The sequence below is a fragment of the Cebus imitator genome, unplaced genomic scaffold (assembly GCF_001604975.1).
Source record: "Cebus imitator isolate Cc_AM_T3 unplaced genomic scaffold, Cebus_imitator-1.0 Scaffold254, whole genome shotgun sequence".
Classification (NCBI taxonomy): Eukaryota; Metazoa; Chordata; class Mammalia; order Primates; family Cebidae; genus Cebus; species Cebus imitator.
In genome coordinates, this window is record NW_016107569.1 from 556,186 (window position 1) to 564,763 (window position 8,578).

At 51.6% G+C, this 8,578-nt stretch overlaps 1 protein-coding gene across 11 annotated transcripts in view; it reads right to left on the bottom strand.

Annotated features, from left to right (window-relative positions):
- The window catches only part of PRRC2B (proline rich coiled-coil 2B), a 120,262-nt gene that overhangs the window by 100,142 nt on the left and 11,542 nt on the right, over positions 1-8,578 (bottom strand). For 6 of the 11 annotated variants that reach the window (XM_017499039.2, XM_017499038.2, XM_017499037.2 and 3 more), the window contains exon 1: positions 2,020-2,106. The exons of 1 other annotated variant lie outside the window; for it this stretch is intronic. The gene's annotated coding sequence lies outside the window, so the exon portion shown is untranslated. Of the gene's footprint in view, positions 1-2,019; positions 2,107-8,578 lie in introns of those variants that run through there. 4 more of the 11 variants (XM_017499036.2, XM_037728040.1, XM_037728042.1 and 1 more) reach the window with 1 other exon arrangement.

An 8,578-nucleotide genomic window follows, 5' to 3' on the forward strand; every position in this document is an offset into this window, starting at 1 on the left:
AGAGAGAGAGAGAGAGACAGAAAGAAAAGAAAGGAAGGAAAGGAAACCAGAAAAACAACAAAAACATACATTTCATCACCTTCCTATGGAAAGACACTTCAACGAGAGTCTTACGTGAGACTTCCAAAACCTCTAATAGATACCCAAGGCAGGTATAATTATTCCCATTTTACAGATGCAGGAGCTGAGGCTCAGAGACTTGCCTAAGGGCAACCCGATGAGGACCAGAACCCAGCCGGTCAGGCTCCAAGAGACATACTTGCCCGAACAATTTACATTTGCCAATCCCCAAGGAAAGCAGTTATCCTCAGAAGGCAGGACTTCTTGGCCGTCTGTCTGTCCTGAGTATCTCGTACAGTTCTAACCCTGCCTTAAACTGATCAACTACCACACCCCCACATCCCCCCCAACCCCGAGTCTATTCAGCTCTCGAGGGCTACAAATGCTACTCTTTCCCATCCTTGCCTCCCCAGAGGCTCAGCACTGTATAAGCACGCTCACTGATGCTTGGGCCTTGAATTCCTTTTGTATTGTCCCTACCTTAGGCCAGCACCTGTGGCATCCATGGGCACAGTCTGGCTCTATGGGTAGCACCACAAGGGGCTCATGTCAGTCGTAGGACTGGGAACAGCAGTCATAGCAACAGCCGCAGGAGGAACCACTATCGCGCACCAACTGTACCAGGCCCTTCACCGTCACCCAAACCAGCCAGGTGGAGGGTGCACGCCCCTATTTATGCAGATGAAGCCTCAGACAGCCCCAGAGTCACTAGGTTTAGAGAGGAAAGCAGCAGGATCTGCACCCCAACGACTGGGCCTCCCCAGTCCCACCTTACACCAGGACGCGGTGCACAGACAAGGCTTAATGGCTGCAGCGAGAAACGGAGAAACCATGCTAAGACCGCATGCAGACGGTTACAAAAACCAAACTGAATGATACTGTACAAAGCCACATCAAATGCACACTAAGCCTTAAGGAAAAAAAAAAAAAAAAAACCTTAGGGAAAGTTTAACAGTCCTGTAAACCAAAGGGTTTAAAATTTTCTCCCAGGCAGCCATTTAGCAAATGACACACTCCCCAGCCCCCCTTCTCCCACTTCCTTCAAGCTCACCACTGAAAACACCTCCTATTCTTGCCTAAAGGTGGGCTCCGACCTCCCATGATATTTACGAGGAGGAGAAAAGAAAAGGGAAAAAGAGGGAAAAAATCCACTCTTCAGAGGCCCCAGTTTCAACAGGGCTGAATTTCTCTCTTCGGGGTTAGGGGAGGCAAAAGAGGGAAAAAAAAAAAAAAAAAAAAAAAGAATTGGAATGACTGGGAACTTCATGGCACTTTTGAGTTGTTAGCCATGGAGCACTCAGCTTCGAAAATAGCCCTCTGGTCCCCGCACTCACACCGAGACCGTCTGCGCGGCCGCTCACCTCTCTCCCCCGGCCGCCAACTTTGGCGCCGCCGGGGCCCGGCCCACCCCGCGCCAGGAACAGCCCTGCGAACGCTGTTCAGCGCCCAGGGCCCAAGGCCCGACCCCGCAGGACCCCGCCTCGGGCGCGTTTCTCCGTGAGCCGGCCCCGGAACCCCGAGACACGTCTGCTGGCCCGGGACCCCCGCACCTCCGGCCTCTGCAGCACGGCCCGACCTCGCGGATACGGGGGTGGCTGACGAGCCCTGCGGGAGGCGCGCGGCCCCCGGACCCCGCCCGAGCCCGAGCCCGAGGCCGCGCAGCGCCGCCACAACAATGGCGAGCACGCCCGGGCCCGCCGCCCTCAGGCCCCGAGACCTCCCAGCCCCGCAGCCCTGCGCCTGGCGGGAAGGAGGAGGCGGAGGCGGAGGCGGAGGCGGCGGCGGCGGCGGCGGCGGCGGCGGCGGGGGCCGGGCCGAGCTGCGCTCCCGGACAAAGGTCGGGCCCGGGCGCAGGGCCCCCGGCGGCAGCCACGGGAAACAAAGCCTGGCCGGGCCGCGCCGCCTCCATCTTAGCGCCGCCGCCCCCGCGCCCCGGCCCCGGCCCCGGCCCCGGCCCACCTGGTCTGGTTCCGCGGGCGCGGCCGGGCCGGGCGATGGCGGTCGGGCGGCGGTCGAGCGCGGGGGCGGCGGGATGGCGGCGGATTGCGAGGCGGCGGCGCGGGCTGCTCGCTCGCTCGCTCCCTCCCTCCTCCCGGGCTCGCTCGTAGCTGCGCGCTGGAACCTCAGCGCCTGTCTCGCCGCTCGCTCCCTCTCGCGCTCGGCTCCCCGCCCCCCGCCTGCCGCCGCCCCCGCCTCCTCGGCCTCCTCCTCCCGCCGCCGCCTGCAGCCTGAGCCCGCGCAGCGCCCCCTGCCGCGCCTCCCGGGAGCGGCGGCCTTGGGAGCGGCCCGGGGGCCGAGCGAGGGCGGGGGCCGGGGGGAGGGGCGGGGAGCGACGGGAGGGAGCTGGGAAGGGGGAGGGGCCGGGGGACGGCGGGAGGGGAGCGGGGCTGACCTGGGCAGAGCGGGGCTGGGGAAGGAGACCCGGAGGAGGAGCCGGGAGTAGAGGCCTGGGAAGAGCCTGGGCCCGGGGGGGAGGGCGCCCGGAAAGAGGAGGAAGAGCTGGAGGGGGGCAGTGACAGGGAGCGAGCCCGGATCTCCGCCCCCTCCCCCTTCAAAACTGCAGCGCCTCCCGACAGACTGAGCCCAGATTTTGTTAAAATATATATAAGGTATACGTACGGAAAGGTAGCAGAAATAATAATTTGTTCATTTCAAAAGGAAGGTTGTTGCACAATATGGATAATTTGTCCCATTTTTACAAAATGAAAACTAATAAGCCCCTCCTCCTGAGTGTTGTGTGTTTGTGTGACGGCAAAACAAAAGGTCTGGGAGACTGCACTCCCATCTAGGTTACCTCCGTAGTCTGCTGATGGGAGAGCGGAGAAGGGTTCTTACTTTTTTAGACGCGTAACCAATTAGAAAAGCAATTTCAAAAAGCAAATACAAAAAATAATAATAATGCTGGGGCCTTGGACCCAAATCATCCCACCCTCTTCCACGTACCGTTGCTAACACACTGAGCACCAGCCGTGGACCATGCTCTGGGCTAAAGCACATGGTTTGTCTCACTTAATCCCAATCCAGGGGCAGATATTCTAACTCACAGGTGAGACAAAGGAGGATCTGAGAAGTTAGATAACGTGCCCAAGGTCGCACAGCGGGACCCTGAAGGAAAATTAACCCACTTCAGCCTGACTAACTCCAGAACTGAGGCTGCTGAGTGAAGCTTAGTACTTGGGTAGTAGGATTCTGAGTAATCGTACAGACTTCTTTATAATTCTCTGAATTTTCCTACATTTTATTCATGGTCATTTTCAGTGTTACCATTTTTTTTTTTTTTTTTTTTTGAGACGGAGTCTTGCTCTGTCACCCAGGCTGTTGTGCAGTGGTGCAATCTCTGCTCACTGCAACCTTCAACTCCTAGGTTCAAGCAATTCCCCTGCCTCAGCCTCCCAAGTAGCTGGGATTATAGACACATGCCACCACACCCACTAATTTTTGTATTTTTAGTAGAGATGGGGTTTCACCATGTTGGCCAGGTTAGTCTGGAACTCCTGGCCTAAAGTGATCTGCCCTCCCTTGGTGGGATTAAAGGCCACGGCGCCGGCCACTCTCTTTTACATCATCAAATTTGCATTATTTCCCTGCCAGTGTCTTCAATATTTTGCTATCTCTACAAAACAGGGAAGACGTAACCCGAATTTTTATTTTCCATTCTGTTCCTTGACCATCTTCAGGAAGGCCATTGAATCGGCCCAGTGCTCAAAACCCAGCAGCTAACAAAATGATAGAAGGCAAATAAACAAAAAATAAATAAATAAACTGTTTGAGCCTCAGATTCTTCATCTAGAAGGTCAGGCACAGTGGCTCACTCCTGTAATCCCAGCACTTTGGGAGGCTGAGGCAGCCAGATCACAAGGTCAGGAGTTAGAGACATGGTAAAACCCCATCTCTACTAAAAATATAAAAAATTAGTCAGGTGTGGTGGCGGGCACCTGTAATCTCAGCTACTCAGGAGGCTGAGGCACAAGAATCACTTGAACCTGAGAGGCAGAGGTTGTGGTGAGCTGAGAGCACACCACTTCACTCCAGCCTGGGGGCAACAGAGTGAGACTCCATCTCAAAACAAAATGATAGGAGGAGGCTGAACAGTAACAGGGTGGTTCATTCAGCACTTATCTGTGCCAGCCACTGTGCTAAATACTCCCTGTAGGGTCACTCAGGTAATCCTCACGACATACCCACAAAATAGACATTACTAGTGTAATAGAGAAGAAAAGTAGACTTTACGGAGGCAGAACAAGGCCCCTGCCAAAGATATCCAAGTCCTGATTCCTGAAACCTGTGAATATGGTAACTTCCATGGCAAAAGGAACTCAGTAGATGGGATGAAGTTAAGGATCTAGAGATATGGAGATGAATCCTGGATTACTGGGTTGGGCGAGTGGAATCACAAGGGTCCTCACAAAAGGAAGGAAGGAAGGTCAGGGCCAGAGAAGATGTGGTTAATGAAGCAGAAGTCATCATTTTGACTGACAAAGGAATGATGCAGGCGCCCGGAAATGCAGGCCGCCTCTACAAGCTGCAAAGGACAAGGAATGGATTCTCCCCTAAAGCCTCCACAAGAAAATGAGCCCTGCCAACCCACTGTGACCTCCAGAACTTTAAGATAACAAAGTTACATAAGCCCACTAAATGTGTGGTAATGTAGCAATAGAAAACTAGTACAACCTTGGAGACTCACCATCGCTGAAACCAACACAGCCAGGTAAGGGTTAAAGTGCAAGCTAGAGGCTCTGTGGCTCATGCCTGTAATCCCAGCGCTTTGGGAGGCTGAGGGAGGCGAATCACAAGATCAGGAGTTCGAGATCAGCCTGATCAACATGGTGAAACCCCATCTCTACTAAAAATACAAAAATTACCCAGTCATGGTGGTGTGCACCTGTAATCCCAGCTACTCGGGAGGCTGAGGCAGCAGAACTGCTTGAACCAGGGAGGTAAAGGTTGCAATGAGCAGAGATCATGCTGTCATACTACAGCCTGGGTGACAGCAAGATTCTGTCAAAAAAAAAAAAAAAAAAAAAAAAAAAAAAAAACCGTAAAAAAAAAAAAAAAAAAAAGGGCAAGCTAGGGGGTCTTGGGAGAGAAGAGACCTGGCATCAAAGTCCAGCTCTGGCACTTCCTGCCTCATGGAGAGAATGACATGCAGTCACCTGTCCCTGCAAAGTGCTTAACCCAGAAGAGAGCCCTGGCAATCAAACTTCATCCTTTCATTCCCTGGGCATCTGCACTCTGGTGCTCACTGTGTCCGGCTCTGGGGCCATGCTGTTGAACTGAACACACAAGGGCCACTACAGTCAATAAAACAAACACAAACGCATATTCCGAGGTTTTACTTCTGGTTCTGCCTCCAACCAGCAGAGCTAGCCTTTTGGTGCCTCGGAGTTTCTACCGGTGAAATTGGGTAGGGAGCACTATAGTGTCTCTCCAGCTGGGATCCCCAAGCAGAGAAGAGAGCTTGGCACAAAGTAAGCACTCAAACTCCACGGTGGTTGAAAAGTGGATGCCTGGCTGACTGAGGTCAAAAACATGGCTCCTGACCAACCACACAAAACACACGGCTCATAAAACCAGCCAAATGAGCACATGCAATAAAGCCTCCAAAACCCAGCTAACTTGGAGGTGGTGCCCAGCCTTCCTTCCGCTACTGCCACCGCTGTGGTGAAAAAGCATCCAGCAAGGTGTCAGAGGAAGAAAACGGACCTGGTGTTTAAAATACCTGCGCTTACAGTTGAGAAAATAGAGCATCAGAAGGTTCAATGAGCATCAGAAGATTCAATGACTTGCCCATCCAGGCGCAGTGGCTCACGCATGTGGTCCCAACACTTTGAGAGGCTAAGGCGGACAGATCACTTGAGCCCAGGAGTTTGAGACCAGCCTAGGCAACACAGTGAGACTCCCATCTCTAGAAAAAAATTTAAAAATAGGCCTGACAGAATGGAACACACCAGTGGTCCCAGCTACTCCTAAAGCTGAGGCCAGAGGATCACTTGAGCCCCGGAGGCTGAGGCTGCAGTGAGTTGTGATCATGCCACCAAACTCCAGCCTGGGTGACAGAGTGAGACCCTATCTCAAAAAATAAAAATAAAAATAGAAAAAGAAAGAAAAGTTTGCCCAAGGTCACAAGTTCCAGCTAAAACCAAGCCTCCTAAGCCTTCCAATAACAATATAATGTGAGTCACACAGATCTTTTATAGCATCTAATGGCCATATTAAAAAAGTAAAGGGAGGCCAGGCGCGGTGGCTCACTCCTATAATCCCAGCACTTTGTGAGGCCAAGGCAGGTGGATCACGAGGTCAAGAGGTCAAGACCAGCCTAACCAACATGGTGAAACTCCACCTCTACTAAAAATACAAAAATTAGCTGGGCGTGGTGGCGTGTGCCTGTAGTCCCAGCCACTCAGGAGGCTTAGGCAAGAGAATCACTTGAACCCAGGAGGCAGAGTTTGCGGTGAGCCGAGATCGTGCCACTGCACTCCAGACTGGGCGACAGAGGGAGACTCCATCTCAAAAAAAAAAAAAAAAAAAAAAAAAAAAAAAAAAGGAAAAGGAGCCAGGTGTGGTGGCTCACGCCTATAATCCCAGCACTTTGGGAGGCAGAGTGGGGCAGATATGAGGTCAGGAGATGGAGACCATCCTGGGCAACATGGTGAAACCCCATCTCTACTAAAAATACAAAAATTAGCTGGGTGTGGCCATGTGTGCCTGTAGTCCCAGCTACTTGGGAGGCTGGGGCAGAATTGTCTGAACTCGGGAGGCAGATGTTACAGTGAGTCGAGATCACGCCACTGCACTCCAGCCTGGGCGACAGAACAAGATTCTGTCTCAAAAAAAAAAAAACTAAAAGGAGGGGCTGGGTGCATTTTGGGTGGGTGGATCATGAGGTCAAAAGATGGAGACCATCCTGGGCAACATGGTGAAACCCCATCTCTACTAAAAATACAAAAATTAGCTGGGTGTAGTGGTGTGTGCCTTTAGTCCCAGCTACTTGGGAGGATGAGGCAGGAGAATCCCTTGAACCAGGGAGGCGGAGGTTGAAGTGAGCTGAGATGGTGCCACTGCACTGCAGCCTGGCAACAGAGTGAGACTCTGTGTCAAAATAAATAAATAAATAAATAAATAAATAAAGATGAAATTAATTGTAATGATTTTTTTTTTTTGAGACAGTGTCCAGGCTGGAGTGCAGTGGAACAATCCTGGCTCACTGCAACCTCAGTCCCCCTCCCCACAGCAGGTACAAACAAGTCTCATGCCTCAGCCTCCTAAGTAGCATGCGCCACTGCACCCAGCTACCTTGTTTTATTTTTAGTAGAGGTGGGGTTTCACCATGTTGGCCAGGTTGGTCTTGAACTCTTGGCCTCAAGTGATCCACCCCCCTGGGCCTCCCAAAGTGCTGGTATTACAGGCATGAGCTAGTGCACCTGACCTAATAATGAATTTTATTTAACCTACTATATCAAAATATTACTGTAAATAACATGTAATTAATATTTTTAAATTATAAATGAGATCATTTACATTATTTGTGGTCACATGAAGTCTTCATGTCCAGTGTTTTTTTTGTTTTTGAGACGGAGTCTCGCTCTGTCACCCAGGCTGGAGTGCAGTGGCACAATCTTGGCTCAGTACAACCTCCACCTCCCTGGTTCAAGCAATTCTTCTGCCTCAGCCTCCCAAGTAGCCGGGACAACAGGTGTGTGCCACCACACCCAGCTACTTTTTGTATTTTTAGTACAGAAGTGGTTTCACCATATTGGCCAGGCTGGTCTCGAACTCCTGACCTTGTGATCTGCTCACCTAGGCCTCCCAAAGTGCTGGGATTACAAGTATGAGCCACCACGCCCAGCATCTGATGTGTAATTTGCACTTTACAGCACATGTCACTTAGCACTGGGCATGTTCCAAGCTCTCGGTGGCTGCATGGGGACAATGGAGTGCTTCACCTTCTCCACCATTCCTCACAGCCTTTGCCAGTTTGGGAGGTGGAGGAGATGACAGTACATGAGAGGCGGGATAACCTCATCTGTCTTATTTGATGCAAATCCCCTCAGGGATTAAGTCTGGCACAAGGGAGACACTGGTCTAAGACTCACCAGGACAAGGACTTAGTCCATTTGGTTCTCTGGGGTGATGGTTAATACTGAGTGTCAACTTGATTGGATTGAAGGATACAAAGTAATCCTGGGTGTATCTGTGTGGGTGCTGCCAAAAGAGATTAACATTTGAGTCAGTGGGCTGGGGAAGGCAGATCCACCCTTAATCTGGTGGGCATAATCTAATCAGCTGCCAGCGAATATAAATCGGGCAGAAAAATGTGAAAGAGAGAGACGGGCCTAGGTTCCCAGCCTACATCTTTCTCCCCTGCTGGATGTTTCCTGCCCTTGAACACTGGACTCAAAGTTCTTCAGTTTTAGAACTGAGAGACTGGTTCTCCTTGCTCCTCAGCTCGCAGACAGCCTGTTGCGGGACCTTGCAATCGTGTAAGTTAATACTTAATATTAACTGCCCTATATATATA